Below are 20,072 nucleotides of genomic sequence, written 5' to 3' on the forward strand. Positions count from 1 at the left end.
CTTAACCAACTAAGCCACCCAGCCATCCCTAAAGTAGTTATTTTTAAAAGAAGCATTGATTATTTAATTTATCATTTGTCCAACAACCAATTTCCAAATGAATTATAAAAAAACCTAAGGTACATATATATTAATAAGCTATTCTGCTTTGAAGTCACATAAAGACAACAGCAGCAAAAAACAACAAAACTGTACCATGATCCAAGAATGAAAATCAGTTCAAAAATTTAATGCACCAAAAAGATGCTATGCCTACATCTAGAAATAAAATCATCATTCTACTGCATGTCTTCTGATTATTTTATTCATCTTCACTGTCATATTAATCACAATCTCAAATATACGTAAGCAATCATTTACTGCTTAGGATAAAACTGTAAAGGTGTATCAGGAAGAAATTTTAAACACTGATGACAGTACAGACCCACAATAACTCCACTGTGACTTGTTATTGGACTCCAACCTAGCAGACTCTGATTTGCAGAGTTGAGCAATCTGAAGATCACACAAAGTGAGACTGGAGGCTGTTGGCATGTTTTGTTCACTAAGGCTTAAAAGGACACATACCTCAGAGAGTATACTAAAAAGCTTGCAGAATTTTGGTACCCGAGGGAGAAGGCACGGTGAGATGGTGCTGGTGTGACCCTGTCTCTGTGTCCTGTAATCATTTACCTTGGAGAAGACTGTGAAGCTGGAAGTCCCCATAAATTGACATGCTTATCATTGCCATCATGCCTTCTGTGCCAATCCCTGTTTCGTGAGCACATCGAAAGCAGGATCTTTGTCTTATTCATATTTCATCTCATAGATCAATTTGACACAGTGCCTAGAGCATACTTTAAGTGTTCAACAAATGTCAAATTTGGTTGCTGATAGAATGAGCCCATTGGCACCACCTACCACGTCCCAGATGCCAGTATTCACTTCATTTCTTGCCACACAATAGTTGGCTACCCCCAGAGTGTATTATTTGCTTCTCTGTAGAAAAAGTAAAGTATTGCCAAATTAGTCAATTAAAATATACTTCTGCAAATAAATCACTGGGGATTTCTGAATGCATTCCTGATCTCCTTCCCTTCCTAATCTAATTCAATTAACCAGATTCCTCCTGAAAGAATCTTTTGGGACTATTGGGCAGGGCTGGAGCATCTATAGGCCTATATTTCTACTGCCATTCATAAGAAATAGCATGTAACTCTCTGCCATAATGCAAGAATGGGGAACAGAGCTGTAAAGACTAGGGGAATGGAACAGAATATCTGAATAAATCCAGAAAAGAAAGGGAGTTCTGGGGAGCGTAATATTGGAAAGCTCTAATGAATTAAAAAGAATGTTCATTTAAGAAACATTCACCCAGGGGCGCCTGGGTGGCTCAGTCGGTTAAGCGACTGCCTTCGGCTCAGGTCATAATACTGGAGTCCCGGGATCGAGTCCCGCATCGGGCTCCCTGCTTGGCGGGGAGTCTGCTTCTCCCTCTGACCCTCCTCCCTCTCATGCTCTCTGTCTCTCCTTCTCTCTTGCAAATAAATAAATAAAAAAATCTAAAAAAAAAAAAGAAACATTCACCCAAAAGATCTGAGTAGTTTCAATGAACCCAGAGGAGCTGCAAAACCAGGTGTGGGTCATTGTTTTCCATAGTCCTCAGGCAAAGAGAGCCTACCTCTGTGGTTGAGAAAATCAGCAGACAGGATTTCTCTGATTCCTGGAGATGAGAGAGATTCTGTGCCAGCTGGTACCACTTCAGAGCTAAAGACACATTTCAGGATTTAGCTACTTAAAGCATCCCAACAATCAGACTACAATGTGGGTAGGCAAATTAATGGCAGTCAAAGAAATAAAAAATAAAGCACACAAAGAAGACTAGCTCTAAATGAAATAAGAACTGCTGAGAATTCAGATGACAGCCTTAATAAAAAAGAAGAGCATGTAAAGATTTAAGTCCATTTAAACACAAGACTTTTTTACTTAATCTCCAAAGGAATATATATACAAACTTTAAAAAAAATATTCAACTTTAGTAGATGAAGTGAGAAAAGAAGTACCACTCTTGACATCCTAATTATTGTACTGGAAGATCAAGTGGAAGAAATACCATAAAATACATAACAAAGCACAAAAATAGAAATTATGAAGGAAAAAATGAGTTTGGGAAACAATATTGACTTTGAAAATCTTAAGCTAGAAAAGAATCACTAAGTTCCTGGATAAAGGTTGTTAATAAAAGAAACTATGGTAAGCAAATTCTAGTAAGATGCCAGAAACACAGTAAGTCTGAAAAAAATACGTTGTACCTTCACAAAACTGACATAGTCTGTACCTATTGCACAATAATTTGCACAATACTTTCAGAAATGTTTTAACTTCGTGTCTGGTACATTCACAATTTAAAAAGCTTTTAATTTTTTCATGTTTAGTTTATTTATACTAGTCCATCAATCAAGCAATTAATAATTTTAAAATCAATTAAATTCATTAGAGCAATTATTATACAAAAAAGACCATTCAGGAATCCCTTTGAAAAGTAAATAATCTTCTAATATTAATCATCTTATTATTTTTATCTGCTCAGCAAATTTCTCTTCACAACATGCTTGTTATCTTTGTTACTTAAGTATAGTTGATACAGGGCACCTGGGTGGCTCAGTTGGTTAAGCGACTGCCTTCGGCTCAGGTCATGATCCTGGAGTCTGGGGATCGAGTCCCGCATCGGGCTCCCTGCTCATCAGGGAGCCTGCTTCTCCCTCTGACCCTCCCCCCTCTCATGTGCTCTCTGTCTCTCTCATTCTCTCTGTCTCAAATAAATAAATAAAATCTTTAAAAAAAAAAAGTATAGTTGATACATATAGATGCTCTTAATGCCCAAAGTTCACTATTTCTAATAATGTGGAGATTTTTTCTAAATAAATACCTAAAATTCACTCTATTGTGCAATCAATCGTGAACTGACTCAGCTCCCTAATAATGCTAGTTCTTTATTTTCAAATCACACTAATCTCCTTACACTACTTTATAAGACTACTTAAAACAAAAATAACTAAAACATTCATGCAAATGTCAATTCCTCCCTCTTCCTCTCTTCATATTTATCTATAATATCCCTCCCCCTATCTTTTTTCTCTTTCCCTCTCTCTCACTTTTTCTCCCACTCTTTCCACTTCCCCTTCTTATTGTCTTCCTCCATTTTATACATATCTCATTTTATTTTGAGCCATAAGATATTTACTTTCTTCTAGTCCATTTTTTATTCTCATTGAATTTATGATATCCTAAATACCTTATTAATCTAAGTATGTAGTAAATGTTCAATTTCCATTTTTATTTAGTACTTATATAGCATAAGATTTAAGTGGCTTTTAAAAAGCAATGAGAACTTTCCACTTCTTGAGATAAAAAACAAACATATGCGATAATCTTTTTTCATAAAAATATTTTAATGTGTTCAAGCTTAGACACCCCCATAAATGCAAAAGTTTCTTAAACTTTGCAAGCAGTCAAACAGAAGCTAATAAATGATTTAAATGTATATTAAAACAAAAGCTGAAAATAAGAATTGTATAAAGAAGCTATCAATGATGTGTAAGAGAGGAAAAATTAAGAAGTGCAAAATATTTTAAATTCTCTGGTTCTTGAAATACGCTTTTAGCATTTCTGTTCTGAGGAACCATCAGCTAGATTTTAGATGTCTTATATTAAAAATCTTAATTCAAAACGCCTTCCTAAGTAATGCTCTAAAAGATCACTGGATGCAAATCATGAATATATAGTTTAGCAAAAATTGTGGGCTAATATATTGTCATTTATAATCTCCCTATATATTTGATATCTAAAATAGTGATGCTTTCAGGGAGTTAACTCCGGTGTTGAACAACATCTAGCTTTTTGTTTCATAGACCTTTTAGGTTTCTCCAACCTGGTTAAACTAAATAGGATACACACAGATGGTAAAACCTTATGTTATCCTACTCTGTAAAGATTAGCTTCATTAAAATGAAAATTAGCTACCACCGGCTAAATATGTTTTGGCACCTACTAAGTGGCATTCCCAAGGAAAAAAAAAATCACAAAGCCTTTTTTTAAGTCTTCAAAGAAGCCTTGAAATTATATTAAGGCATTAGGGTAGACAACAAAGAATCAAGGAATTATTTTTTTCCTAGAAAAAAATTATCCTATTCAGTTTGTTTTTCTCCAACTCTTGCTTTAATGTATAAAAGACTAAAATTAAGCTCTGAACTAAGGTCTAAAAAGGGATTGCTGACTTCCTTATATAAATATAAGGTAGAAGACTAAAAGGAGTAATGTAATATTAACTATTTGCTTCTTTTTGTGTCAGTTTTAGGGAATAAAAGACAAATGTGTTGGATGCTGAAAAAAAAGCAGTTATAATTTGTAAAAGTAAATGAACTAAATAATTTTTTTTTTAATTCACTGAAAAAAGTTATACTTGGAGGATTTTCTAACACACATGTCACTTTTAGGTGGAATATAACCATATGCATTCTGGTTAGTCACAGAAAGTCTTAGTTTATCCTTACTGTCCTGACATAATTATTAATATCACTCTTTTTCAATCTTAAAATATTTCAGTTTAAATGACAAACTATATTATCATCCTTCATTTTAGTCATGTACACTCTATGAGATAAGAATTCTAAAACTTTATTCCAATAATTTTATTTAACATAAATGAATGTGGTTGGGAATCTGAAAGATCAAAAAAAGACTCCATGAAAACTCTCTGGAAAGAATACCAGAAGTGACATAAATTAAACTTTTAGTTGTACCAAAAAGTTAGCATGTCTAAGGTGTAGTTGAATATGTCATGGAGCTGGGTACTATCTAAATTTTTTCAGACCTTACCAAGAAACCATAAAAATGTGCTTTTCTGAGGTTTCTTCCTCACCACAACTCACCCATCAAGAGGAGATGTGCATTACATCATTAGTTCTAGATGAAGTGTTCCATGATTCATTGTATGGGGATTAACATAAGAATAAAAAAATAATTAAAAAAAAAAGAGATGTGCAGGTCAGATAATAACCATTCCACATAACATAACTAGTCCATTTAACTTAAAATTATCTCAATTCAACATGAGTTAGTATATCTTAGAATATTTTATATTACATTATATTTTATAAATACTGAGTAATCAATAGCCAGTGTAAATGACAGGTGAACCTGGAAGAACCCTTCATTCAGATTCCATGGTGCCTATGTACACTGATCTCATTCAATCTTGGCTACATTTCAATTACATCACTTCATTTTTGCAAAATTTCCATTGTTCTACTCTTATACATTAAAAGGATGATTATATCAATCCTTGTAATTGTCTTTATAGCTATATAAAATTATCATCCTTCCTGCCTGCAATTTCCTCAGCCACCTAATTCTTTCATCATCCATTTATACACCAGAGGTCCCCCACCTTCTTTTATTCATTGTATAATTGGGAAAATACATTGCTAATACGCACATTGAATATTTTCCCTTAGCAATTAACAATATATCCTAGGAAGGACATTTTTCCCAATGACCAATTAATAAGATGCTCAGAGATAATATAAATCTAGTAGGAAGGTTATATGGACATGGGGAGCTTGAAATGTATTTCAAATATTTTTGTGGTTTAAGAAACTGAGTAAGAAGCAGTTTCTTTGATCTAGACACTCTCTCACGGGGAGAATTCTGGTTTTGCTTGACTAGAAACACAGTCTAAAATGAAATAGATTCCACATGAATGCTCTCATTGCTCTACTACCACAGAAGTGATTTTTAAATACTCTTCACATTTTCTGTATATGTGAAATAGTTTGATTACTTGTGACTTATTTTCTTCTATTACAGGATTTTGTTTGTGTTGCATCCCAAGTCAAGTATATAAAAATTATTACAAATTTATTGTTATATTTATCTAAATCAGCAATATTACTGCAGAAGACATAAGACTGAATTTATTTTTTAACTAGTAAGTTGTTTTAGGTTTAAATATGTATTAAAGTGTCTATTACGTGCATAATCTTTTTCTAGTAAACTCAGAAATATTATTGGCATGATGAACAAAAATAAAATGTATAAAATAAAATTAATGTTAAAATACACATTTTATAATTCATATAACAAAGTCGTGTCAGTCCAGTCTTTACAAGCACAGCAATTATGCCAGCAGAATCAGATTTGACTCTGGCACTGTATCTTGGTAACCATAAGCAAACTCTCTTTTAGAGCTCTAGAATGATTAAAAGAGATAACACAGTCCCTTACTCATAGTACTTGCTCAATTATTTTGTTATCAATATTACCAAAAACAGTATTGTTTTTTCATGTAATATGTAAAATGATATATTTAAGTAATATATTGAAATTTCTCTGTTGATGTACATCCTGTGAGGTAATTCTAATTTTATGACCTGGTTGTCTGATTACCCATGAATAAAACTCCCTCTGATATACATATAACAAGTACATGACAACTAAAAATTTTTCCTAGAAAGAACTTTCCAAAATATCCAGAGATTAAAGGAAGGAAAATATGTAAGTCATCCAAATTGGCAAGGAAGAAGTCAAACTTTTACTATTTGCAGATGACATGATACTCTATGAAGAAAACCCCAAGGACTCCACCAAAAAATTGCAAGAACTCATACATGAATTCAGCAAAGTTGCAGGATATAAAATCAATGTGCAGAAATCTGTTGCATTTCTAAAAATGTAGCAGCAGAAAAAGAAATCAAGGCATCAATCCCATTTGCAATTGCACCAAAAACAGTAAGATACCTAGGAATAAAAACTAAAGAGCTAAAAGATCTGTACTCTGAAAACTATAGAACACTTATGAAAGAAATGGAAAAGCACTCTTTGCTCATGGGTTGGAAGAACAAATATTGTTAAAATGTCTGTACTACCCAAAGAAATCTACACATTTAATGCAATCCCTATCAAAATATCATCAGCATTTTTCACAGAACTAGAACAAACAATTCTAAAATTTGTATGGAACCACAAAAGACTCTGAAGAGCCAAAGCAATTCCAAAAAAGAAAAAATAAAACCAGAGGCATCACAATTCCAGATATTAAGCTACTATTACAAAGTTGTAGTGATCAAGACAGTATGGTAGTGGCACAAAAATAGACATATAGATCAATGGAACAGAACAGAGAATGCAGGAATGTATCCTCAACTCTATGGTCAACTAATCTTCCACAGAATAGGAAAGAATATCCAAAGGAAAAAAGACAGTCTCTTCAACAAATGGTGTGGGGAAACTGGACAGCCACATGCAGAAGAATGAAACTGGACCACTTTCTTACACTGTACACAAAAACAAATTCAAAATGGATGAAAGACCTTAATGTGAGACAGGAAACCATCAAAATCCTAGAGGAGAACACAGGCAGAAACCTCTTTGACTTTGATCTCTTATTAGACATGTCACTGGAGGCAAGGGAAACAAAAGCAAAAATGAACTATTGGGACTTCATCAAGACAAAAAGCTTCTGCACGAACTATGAGAGACTATGAACCCCAGGAAACAAACTGAGGGTTTCAGAGAGGAGGGGGCTGAGGGGATGGAGTAACAGGGTGATGGGCATTAAGGAGGACACGTGTTCGGATGAGCACTGGGTGTTACACACCACTAATGAATCACTGAACACTACATCAAAAACTAATGATATATTATACAATGGCTAACTGAACATTAAAAAACAAAAAGCTTCTGCATAGCAAAGGAAACAAGGCAGCCTATGGAATGGGAGAAGATATTTGCAAATGACATATTTGATTAAGGGTTAGTATCAAAAATCCATAAAAAACTTACCAAACTCAACACCCAAAAAACAAGTAATCCAGTCAAAAAATGGGCAGAAGACATGAATAGACACTTTTCTAAAGAAGACAGCCAGATGACTAATAGAGACATGAAAAGATGCTCAACACCATTCATCATCAGAGAAATACAAATCAAAACCATGATGAGATACCACCTCACACCTGTCAGAATGATTAAAATTAACAAGACAAGAAACAACAGGTGTTAGTGAGGATGTGAAAGGAGAACCTTCTTGCACTGTTGGTGGGAATGCAAGCTGGGGCAGTCACTCTGGAAAACAGTATGGAGGTTCCTCAAAAAGTCAAAAATAGAACTACCCTATGACCTAGAAATTGTACTACTAGGTATTTACCCAAAGGATACAAAAGTACTGATTCAAAGGGGTACATGCACCCCAGTGTTTACAGCAGCATTATCTACAGCATTATGTACAAGAGCCAAATAGGTATTGTAGAAGAGAGTCCAAATGGGGCTGAATGAATGGCTAAAGAAGATGTGATACATATATACAATGGAGTATTTTTCAGCCATCAAAAAGAATGAAGTCCTGCCATTTGCAATGACATGGATGGAGCTAGAGTGAAATAAGTCAGAGATCATACCATATGATCTCAGTCATATGTGGAATTTAAGAAAGAAAACAGATGAGCATGCAGGAAGGGGAAAAAGAAAAAAAAGAGAGAGGGAAACAAGCCATAAGTGAATCTTAATGATGGAGAACACACTGAGGGTTTACGGAGGGAGGTGGGTGAGGGATGGGCTAAGATCAGTGATGGATATTAAAAAGGGCACCTTTTTAATATGCAGGTAGCCCCTCTTAAACAACTAGACTTGAATTACATACAGCACCCAGAGCTGTATGTAAGTGATGAATCACTAAATTCTACACCAGAAATAAATACTGCACTGTATATTAACTAACAAAATTTAAATTTAAAAAATAGTAATAATAAAATCATACGAAATCCTTCACCCAAAACAAATGAAAATAAGTTCCACAGACACAAACATGACAAAATAGAGTTTAATCTGGAAGAGCAACATTGGTGAGAAACACAAAGTAATTAGAAATTTCCCGAATAGTAGGTATGGTTAGTTTTAGGAAATTTTTAATCCTGTAGGGTGTACAGAACAGAGACTTTTAGGCTCTGGGATAAGGAAGAAAGGAAAGAAGAGAGGGAGGAGAAAGAAAAAGAGAAAATACTATAAATTTAGTTAAGTAGTAGAAATACAGAGAGTAATACTAATATTCTTTTTATCCAGGCCTATATTTCTTTCTGCTTTTTCAAATCATATTGTGTCTAGCATTTTACCTGGAAATGTAGTGTTAAAACAGTACATGGTCTGGGTGCCTGGGTGGCTCAGTTGGTTAAATGTCTGAGTTCAGCTCAGGTCATGATCTTAGGGTCCTGGGATCAGGTCATGTCAGGCTCCCCACTCAGCGGAGAGTCTGTTTCTCCCTCTCCCTCTGCTCCTCCCCCACCCCCAGTCCTGTTGGCTCCTCCACGCTTTCTCTCTCTCCTTCTCTCTCTCTCTCTCTCAAATAAATAAATAGAAACTTAAAAAAAAAAAAAGGTAGATGGTATTATTTGCTAACTAATGCTTCAGTTTGGGGAAAAAATATTTAACTGGTTACTTTGTGTGGTTATTTCTGATTATCTGCTATTAGAAACAGCTAAAGGTTAGAGTCTAAAAAAGGTCAAATATTCAAAATGACCACAACATTTTAAGGAGTTCTATGAAACAAACTAGAAATCTAGATAAGTCTAGATCAAAAAGAAATAACTGTCAAGTTAAAATGATCCTATGGTCAATTGAAGTTAATGAGAGATAAATAAGAAAAGTGAAATAATTAGTTTTGAAATCAATTTTTTGAAATTAATTAGCAGCAGTGTTTAGGAAAGGCAAGGAATGCACAAGAATGCAGGAAGCCCCTCTTAAATAACTAAACTTGAATTAAGAGCTGAGGACACATACAACCATTAATTAAAGGTTAGTCTCAGAAGTATTTGGTTAATATGGAGAATGACTGAGCTTTAGAATTTAGGTTCTATGAGGGAGGGCTATGTCTGTCTTATTCACTGATTTCTGGCTGGCTTCTGCCACTGGTTGAATATTTCTGCCTTGTTCACTATAATTTGTCTTAAGGAACGATCTTCCTCATAAAATCTACCTGGCCCCAGCGAATATACACAAGCCTTTAAGATAGGTATACTTAAAAAAAATTATTTTAAAAAAGCAGGTTTATGAATGATTGAAGATTCAGATTCTAGGAACATTGGCCAGTATTGGTATCTGGTGGAAGGAAAGCAATAGTAGGGAATATGTTTTAAAAAAATGTTTGAATTCACTGAATTTGAAAAAACTAAATTCTCTCCTTTGTAGGGACTTTGAATAGCCCTTTTTGAGGAAATTTTTTAGGATACAAACCAAGCCTTAAAAATAAATCCAGTTTTACACAATTCACAATAAATAAAATTAAATAAATAAATAAATAAATAAATAAATAAATCCAGTTTTGCCCCAAACATCATTTACTCAGTTACTACAGTAAATTCAACAATAATATTCAGGTCATGGGATTTCAGATATGACTCCTTACTACTTATTATGTTATGTAACATTTAAGAACTTGTTGGTTCAAAGAGTCTTTGAGCTTCCTATTTCAAGACTACAATGGTACCACTTACTTTGTCACCAGAGAAACATTATAATGTCTGTTCCTCGGATCACATATGGAAATGAACTGAAACTAGACAGAGGCTTTGTGGATATAAAAATGTTGTCCTGTTCTCTAATCAGAGTATCTGAAAGGATGTCCTAATTAAATTTGGGCATTCTAAATAGTGATCATTAGAAGATAAGTCTTGCTTAAACTCTCAATGATACATGCAAGTATGTATCAATGCAATTGCCTACCTGGTTATATAATAAACCCTGATTAATACTTATACAGTCAATAAACATTATTTTACTCAAAAATTTGGTCCCACTTGTTGCTAATTACACACCATTGAGGAGGGTTAAATTCTTGTTGCTAATTTACCATGAGAGAACCCTCTAACTTCAGCAATTGCAGCCAAATTAATAACTAAGGAAGAGAATTGCTCCTGACAGTTCATTAGTCTTTCCAGAATATGCTTATTGGAAACAAACAAGTTTAATGAAGTCCTTTTCTATATTCAAAGTCTTTGTAAGATTTGTCTTAGGGACGGATCTTCCTCATAAATCCACCTGGTCCTAGTGAATATACAAAAGCCTTTTAGGATAGTTATAAATAAAAAAAAATATTTATTTTAAAGAGGCATGATTGTGAATAACTAAAGATTCAGATTCTGGAAATGTGTTGATCTCAATGAAAGCCAACCTCACACATACACACAAAAAAAATCCCTTCATTCACCTTTATATTCTGTGCAAAATTTAGGAAAATATACAATGCCTGGTTTGAAAAAAATAGTATTACTACAGTAATCTAAAATTAATTTGACCTAGCATCACCAAACAATGCACTATAAAATGATACAAGAAAGGGTTAGAAATGATATTGTCTTTAACATCCTGTGAATAAATCACAGAATAATTAACAGTCATCTAACTTTATACACAATAAAATGGTAAAATGTAAAAATCAATCTGTCTTGACATCATGTGCATACACACACACACACACACACACACACACCAAATAGAGGAAACCAAGTCTCTGTTTCCTAATCAAAGACTTAGAGAATTAGAATATTTATGTTGATAGGGGCGCTTGGGTGGCTCAGTCATTAAGCGTCTGGCTTCAGCTCAGGTCATGATCCCAGGGTCCTGGGATCCAGCTCCCACATCAGGCTCCCTGCTCCACAGGAAGCCTGCTTCTCTCTCTCCCACTCCCCCTGCTTGTGTTCCCTCTCTCGCTGTGTCTCTCTCTGTCAAATAAATAAATAAAAATCTTTAAAAAAAATGGGAGTATTTATGTTGATAAACATTAAACACGAAAACACAGTTGAGATGTGTTCTCTAAAAAACATATAGATATTACAGAAAATGCAAAGGGAAACGAAATGGGCTCATAGATAAGAATGAAATGAGGTAATCAAAATTTATTTAACAAATCCCACCTATCTGTAGGACATTTCCTTGACCAAGACAAATGTGTAAAACATGACAATGAAAAAATAATAACTCAATATAATAAGAAATGTCACTAGTTACTGCATCATTCATTGCTAAATGTCAAGAAAAGAGAATGAAGTAAAACACTGCTTTAGACAGATCAGTTCTTAGGTTGTTGCTGTAAACTAATTTTAATGTGATAAAGAACTGAGCTAAGCTGATAGCAATAGAGGGACATGAGAAGATTTGTGTTAGACTTAGGGAGTGTGAAGTTATAGCATAACATAAAAAGCATCAATATACTGCAGGAAACACGGAACTAGAGCTCTTCAAAGCTGTGAAAATGGAAGTATAATTTATATTATGTAAAACTTCTTTAACCAAGATATTGCAATAAGCAAGATATACAAAAATGCACGTAATAGACCTTTCACTTACAAGTCTCCTTCAAGACATTCACAAATAAATGTTTCAGCCAGCCATTGATTATTTTCAGAAACTGTGGTTCATCAAATATTTATTGAGCTAATATATCAGGGAAAAAAGCCAGGTACCTGAGATGCAATCATATACATGACCTAGAGTCTGCCTATAAGTTGCTTCTTGTTTATTAGGGAAAGGTAAGTAAACAAAAAGACAAAACATGAAATGACTATACTAGCTGATTAACTGTTACTCCGGATATTTTTCTTACTCCATTTTAATCAGTTTTGCTTTTACTTTTAGAAAGGATATTGGATTTTACATTTCAACTGCATGGATGTATTACTCATTATGGGCATTTATGGTTAATTATGCAAAACAGAAATCTTTTATTGGTATTTAGAATATGTTCTCTCTGGATTTTTTTAAGATTAATACTGATAATTAAGAATAATCAAAATGGCATCAAGGTACCAAAATACTTTTTTAAGACTTTAGAGTGACTACCTCCTATGAAATTTTCCATCAATCTCATGCTAATATGAACTTGTTTCAAGATAGGGTTTCACAGTGGGGATTCAGAATCAAATTTCATGTGTTACAGCAATTATTCCACACTACTTTTTCAATAGGGCATAGTAATTGTCTTTAATGGAGGTGAACACAATAAACCAGTGAAAGAGCTATCCAGGTTCTAAATCATCTAGGAAACCTACTGGCTTCAGTACACTGTCCATCTCAATAAAGCATGTGCCCATTTGTTATTCAGCTTAATAACGCCTTAAGATAAATCCACTAAAAATTTATCAGATCAGAATACTGTATAATGGCTTATAAATTGAACAGATATTATAAGCACTGAAGAAATCTGGCATTCCATTTTTCATAAACCACCAATGAAGATACTTATAATTTGTACTTCTAACTCTATTCCTGTGTGTGCATTCCTAATTAATTCTGATCACCTGCCATCCGTTCCAACCCACACCATCCAAATGCATCTTTTAACTTTGAAAATGATGAAGGCTACAAACAGGCAGAATAAATTTCCATATATTTGCTATCTCATCTATTTAAACTGGAAAGAGAACATAGAGTCAAAAAACTTTAATGACATGATCTGTTATTATAATACATGAACATCAGAATTCTTAGCTCCAAGATGAAATTCTTCCTCAGCAAGACCACAGTCAAATAAATTATAGAAGAAAATAATGACACTGGTAACTAATTCTAAGAAAGTCTTCTTTCAGTTGTATTGTTTCAAACACTAAGATGTCTTCAACTTTAAAATTTTAGTAAATTTAATAGATGGACATTCATCTTCTACTTCAAGAGAAAACATTTACTTTCAAATTTAATGCATTATTTCATCAGTGTTTAATTTTTAAAAATGCCATTCTTCCAATAATATGATTTGATTTGTTGTTTTTAGTATTACATGAAAATACGCATCTGTGCCTATCAAAATGGACCAAGAATTTTGATAAAGACTTTTACAAAATTGAGACTTTGACAAACTATTGAGTGTCCAAATACCTTTTGATGGATCTAATAATGTTTTTGATGTATTTCAATGTATTAAATAGTATGTAGAACAAAAAACATTTTAAAAATAACTATTATGTTAACTAAACTTATTGTGCTAATCATTTCACAATATGTACATACATTAAATCATTATGCTGTACACAAACTAATACAATGTTATATGTCAATTATATCTCAATAAAACTGAGGAAAAATAGAATTTAAAAAAGAGGCTTTTCACCACTCCAAAACTCAGACTTTGAGAAACATCACAGTACAAGGTGATCCAGCACCACCATTTTTGTTGTGATGAATTAAGAGTAAATAAGCATAATCACCCAGCCATCTCGTCTGGTTTGCACCCTTAATTTTCTTGGTGTATATGCTTCGCTGAGAATTGGCAGACCTGACTTGAAATTCACTATGGCTGAAGCACTCTTGCTGGGGAGAAGACAGTCTAGACCCAGAGCTGAAATGAGGCTATGGCACAGACTCATTGTGGTCTTCTGCACAAACAAGAGTTAATAGGACACTAAGCCATCTAACATCAGTCTCTCTGCAAGTTCACCAGACAGGGGTATTTGCAGCACTTGCCAGCAAAGTTCCATTTGGCAGTGAGAATGTCAAACTCTACCAGCTTCCCAGTAAAAACAGCAACAATCAAGAAATATCCCAACCTTTTTTGTGTTCCCCAAAATGACTGACTGCGAAGAACTACCCTTCACGATGTAACTTAGATAAGACTCACACCTAATCCTTGTTTTAATTAAAACAAAGACTGACAAAAAAAACTATCCAAATTCTCTCTTTTTTTTTTTTTTTTTTATTGTCTCCTAAATGATTAGTTGAACTGTTTGTCCCAACTGAGCAATCTGGACAAAAGGCCTGCTAACTTGAACAAACTTTCATCAAGCTTCTCTCCCTTTCCAGGCCCCCGAACCTTTGACCACTTTTCATCACGGCAATACTGAGAACTAACAGCCTCTCATGAGAACTGGCTGACCTCAGGAAAAATATTCCCTAATCAACTGTCCTATCATATCACCACTCATCCCACTTTGTAATATGTTTTAAAATCAGAAAGTATGAGGCCTCCACCTTGTTCTTTATTATCAGGATTGTTTTGGCTATTTTAAGTCTTTTGTGGCTCCATACGAATTTTAAGATTTTTTTTTTTCTGTTCCTGTAAAAAATGCCATGGACTTTGATAGGTATATAATCACCAGGGAAATGAAAATCAAAACCACAATGAGATATCACTTTACATCTGTTGGATGGGTATTATAAAAACAAACAGAAAACAGCAAATATTAGCTAGAATGTAGATAATTTAGAACCCTTGAATACTGTTAGTAGGAATGCAAAACTGTCAGGCACTATGTAAAACAGTATGAGGAGTCCTCAGAAAATTAAAAATAGAACTGCTGTATGATCCAGCAATCTCACTTCTGGATATAGGCCTAAAAGAACTAAAATCAAGCTCTCAGAGCAATTTCTGCACTCCCATGTTCACTGCAGCAATATTTACAATAGCCAAGATACAGAAACAACCTAAATGTCCCTCAATAGATGAATGGATAAAGAAAATAATCTATATACATAGAATAGAATATTATTCAACCATTAAAAAGTAAAAATCCTCTCCCATATTACAACATGGATAAACCTTGAGATATCAAACGAAATGAAATAAACCAATCACGGAAGGAAAATTGGATGATTCCCCACACAGTATCTAAAGCAGTCAAACTCATCAAAGCAGAAAGTAGAATGGTGCTTTCCAGGGGCTGGAGAGACAGAGAAATAGAGAGCGGCTTATCAATGTTTAGAGAGTCTCAGTCATGTGAAATGACAATGTTTTAGATTTCTGCTACACAACACCCTTCTTACAGTTAACAACACTGTACTGCACACTTAAAATGTGAGGGAAGATCTCATGTTGTTTTTAACCACAATAAAAACAATCTATTCAAGTATAAGAGTTTAGCTGGCTACTATTTTTTTATAGTATAGTTTGGTCAATCCCAGCTCCCCCACCCAAAAAAAGCCAAATGAATTCTTCTTCTGTGTTTGCTCTATTTTGTAGTCAAGATACTGTCAGTTATATCATACACTGTATGTCTTATAATATTCCCATGTGAGATTTTCCTTTCAAAATAGGAAAAGATTCCATATACCAAGAAACTTGACTGATCTTTAATATATATAATATTCCCTTTTCCCTTTTTCTTTTGTTGTCTTTGCTGTAATAAGATTTATAACTGCTATACTAACTTAAATCATCAACTATGTTAACTCATTAAGTTAGCATATTTTTTTCCATCTTGTCAAAGATTATTGCCCTTGTTATTCCTTTTATATTAACCTTTTTTGGAGAGTCTGTGTATATGTGTGTAAATGGATATGTATGTAAGAAAGGGGAGGAGAGGGTGCCTGGGTGGCTCAGTTGGTTAAGCGACTGCCTTCGGCTCAGGTCATGATCCCGGACTCCCAGGATCGAGTCCCACATCGGGCTCCCTGCTCGGCGGGGAGTCTGCTTCTCCCTCTGACCCTACCCCCTCTCATGTGCTCTCTGTCTCTCTCATTCTCTCTGTCTCAAATAAATAAATAAAATCTATAAAAAAAAAAAAAGGAAAGGGGAGGAGAGCAATTGGTAAGGTACCTTATATCATTTTTTGAAAAAGTAGAATACAAGTCTCAAACATAAATATAAATCTGATTTTTAAATTCAAATTGAAATAGTGTTATTTTAAAGCTGCAAGATCCATTGTAATTCCTATCACAACAGGGAGTATATAAAAAATATAAGAAACTCAATTTATATAAAATATGAGACTTACGAGAGATGTACCTTCCCTTTACTTTTTTGTTTTTGTGTGTGTTGTATAAAAAACAGCAAGACAATGTTCGCTTTACTAAGTGTTTCTAATAGGTTGATAAAGATGATTTGATTCTGTCCACAGAGTTTAGTTTTTAAATGATTAAAAATAAACATTTTTTAAGGTTAGTGTTTTCATTAATAGCATTATATAACCTCTGGACTGTGAAATCGACCAGTTTATCTTTTGTAGAGTCAAGTGTATATGTATGGACTACAAGCCAGCCAAATCAGTGCAGATGTTAATGAGATCCAATTAGCACAGTCTTCTTGGTTATTTCACAGCTTCCACCACTATTATTAACTACTCTGTATTTACATCACCAGTTTTCACTACACTCACTTTCCCTGCAATTCCAAATCTTGTTTTCAGGCCCAGAAAATCTTAGAAAGTTATTATGTATTATTACTTGGGTCAAACACAGAAACAGGTAAAATTAATACAGTAGACATGATAGACTGACGTGTATGTAAAGTTTGAGGCTTAAAAATCTTGAACACTTCTTCATGCTGTTTCATTACAAATACTTTTGTAAACATTTTTCCTCTCTTATTAATTACCCTGAGTCATATTTTTGCCTCTTCTGGAAATAAATCTATTATAAATAATGAATAAAAATATATAAATAAAATGTGTTCAATTATAAATATTTGAATAGTCCCACCAATTCCTTATTTTTCCCAACTGTCATACTCCACTTTTAGGCCTCTTTTATCCCCTTTTGTACCACTGAAATTATTTTCTAATTGGTTTCTTCACCTTCTATCTCTCTCCTTTTTCATGCATCCTATATATCTTTGCCATGATGCAATGATGTGTTTATAACAGCCCTTCAGTAACTGTTTGTTTAATGAACAGATAATTCCTAAATTTACGGCAAGCACTGTGCTTAGACTTCCACATGAAATTTTCTATGTAATCCAGATAATAACCAAATGAAGCAAATATTTTCATTAATCTGAGTTTACATAATAATAATAATATTAGATGGCATAATAGGCATAATAATATTAGATGGCTTAACTAAAATCACAGCTAACAGGTAGTAGAGATGAGATTTGGATCAAAACTATATGCCTCCTGGGGCACCTGGGTGGCTCAGTCGGTAAAGCATCTGCCTTCGGCTCAGGTCATGATCCCAGTGTCCTGGAATCGAGCGCCGCGTCGGGGCTGCTTCTCCCTCTCCCGCTGCCTGCCGCTCCCTCTCCCTCTGCCTGCTGCTCCCCCTACTTGCGCTCTCTGTCTCTCTCTGTCAAATAAATAAATAAAATCTTAAAAAAAAAAAAAAAAAACAACTATATGCCTCCAACATTCATCAAACCTAACCACTATTCTGCTTCTTCCTGTGGTGCTCTTCGTATCATCCTACTATCTCAATACCTACTAAACTAGGTCTGGAATTTTTGACTTGAATCTTAGCCTCTCCATTCCTATTCTAATGTGATTTTCCAATCTATGTCACATTATATCCCATTCAACCAGATTTGTTCTGTTCTCTGACTCTGCCTAAAATCGAATTTCTCTCTACCTTTTTTAACACTCATTATACAGGATATATTTGGAACCTGTAATTTTTCCAGATGTCTTCTCTGAACATTCCACATGGATGTGGTCTTTTAGTATCTGGAATTCCTATAATATTTTATTTCTCTCTTATGCAGTATATAATGAAATACACTACCACTGGAGTTTCTGGATACCTAAAATGATATTTTATCTACACTTTTTTTTTCTAATTACTAAGTTTTTTCAGGTGAATGACTGAAACATGTAGTTTGCAGAAGGCAACTCAGTGCTTTGCCTATACAAATACTGCTTCAATATCCAGTTCTAGATCATCTTAGGGGGTTCTAATCCCAGTTGTGCCAGTTACTATCTTTGTGACCTTGAGAAGTTACTAAAACCCTCTGTATCTGGAATTAATCTCTATAATGGAATGAATAATACTAACTGGGCAGGCTATTGCATGGGCTGAATGGAGAAAAATACATGTAAAGCACTCAGAGCAATATCCAACACATGATAAATACTGATAACAGTTACAATTATTAAAAATGAACCAAAACACTGGCTATAGCAATATGGTTAGTTAAAATTTTCTCTACCTATATGTGAATTTTCTTTTTCCTATGATAGATTTACCTTATTCTAACATTAATAAAAACAAAGCAAATTTGGGAATACCAAGTTTTTATTAGTCAGTGTATATGGAGAAAATCTTGCTTTGTCATTTGCATGGTTTAATCTTCCTTCACATAGCACATCAGAGAGTTTGACTAAAGTTTACTAAGGGTTAGCAACTATACATTCTCATATGCAACTTTTCCATTTCTTAGAATTCTTCAAAAGTATTTGAGCTAATTTGCTTAGCAGCTTTGCAGTATCAGGTGTGACTCCAATAAGGGACACTCTGCTACTAAATATCCCAAAGGGGTATTTTTTTTTTTCTGTTGCTTGGTTATCTCCCTGTCCCTGTAGGATCCTGAAAGCACTCCCTCAAATATCTCAAATATGACTATTATTTTTCTGACTTCAGTTTGGCAAAATAATTCATACTTACCATATCTGCTCCCCCCAGATCCTATTCTCAAGACATCTGACCCCAGGTTGTTAACCTCATTCAGAAATTAGATTGTTCCCTGTATTTGGTGGTTGGTGACCCTTATCCAGGATTTATTCTAGTTTTGATAGCCCAATAATATTTGTTTGGCAAGGAGAGGCTTACCACCTCCCCTCAACATAAATATTGACCAAGTCTTGACAAAATAAATTGAAAAACATGCATACATCACTTGAAAAGAGGAAATTTAACTCAATAAACTAGCTGACATCTTATATAAAACTGAAATTATTTGATTGGTATAAGATTGTGTTTGTCACTGACTACATCAGTTAGGCAACAAATATACGTAGATGTGTCTAGTATGTTTTGTCAAAACATTCCACATAAAAACACAATCCATGGTGCAGCACATTTGCTAATTAGTATTTCACGATTGAAAACTTAAAAAAATAAGATTTTCAAAAGTAATGATATAACATAGAATTTAGGAAGTCATATTAATAATAAATTAAATATTTAAATTTGTAAAATAATATATTAATTAAGTCATGAGTATTGGATGTAAACAGTGAATTAGCAAATATTCTCTTCCATTATGATTCTTACATTATGCATCTTCAGAGCCTCTTAGCCAGAGAAAGGTCCAGGATAAGATAGAATTGGGCAACAATATCTTCCCTGGGAGAGGCTCTACGTTGACAATCCTAAACAAAGACAAAACATAAACCTCTTTTTCTGAC

At 33.9% G+C, this 20,072-nt stretch overlaps 1 protein-coding gene across 1 annotated transcript in view; it reads right to left on the minus strand.

The window, feature by feature from the left end:
• Positions 1 to 20,072, minus strand: part of GRID2 (glutamate ionotropic receptor delta type subunit 2) — a 1,404,204-nt gene that overhangs the window by 1,207,544 nt on the left and 176,588 nt on the right. The window lies entirely within an intron of this gene.

This window comes from Mirounga leonina, unplaced genomic scaffold (genome assembly GCF_011800145.1).
Source record: "Mirounga leonina isolate KUSES-001 unplaced genomic scaffold, KU_Mleo_1.0 Mir_129, whole genome shotgun sequence".
NCBI lineage: Eukaryota > Metazoa > Chordata > Mammalia > Carnivora > Phocidae > Mirounga > Mirounga leonina.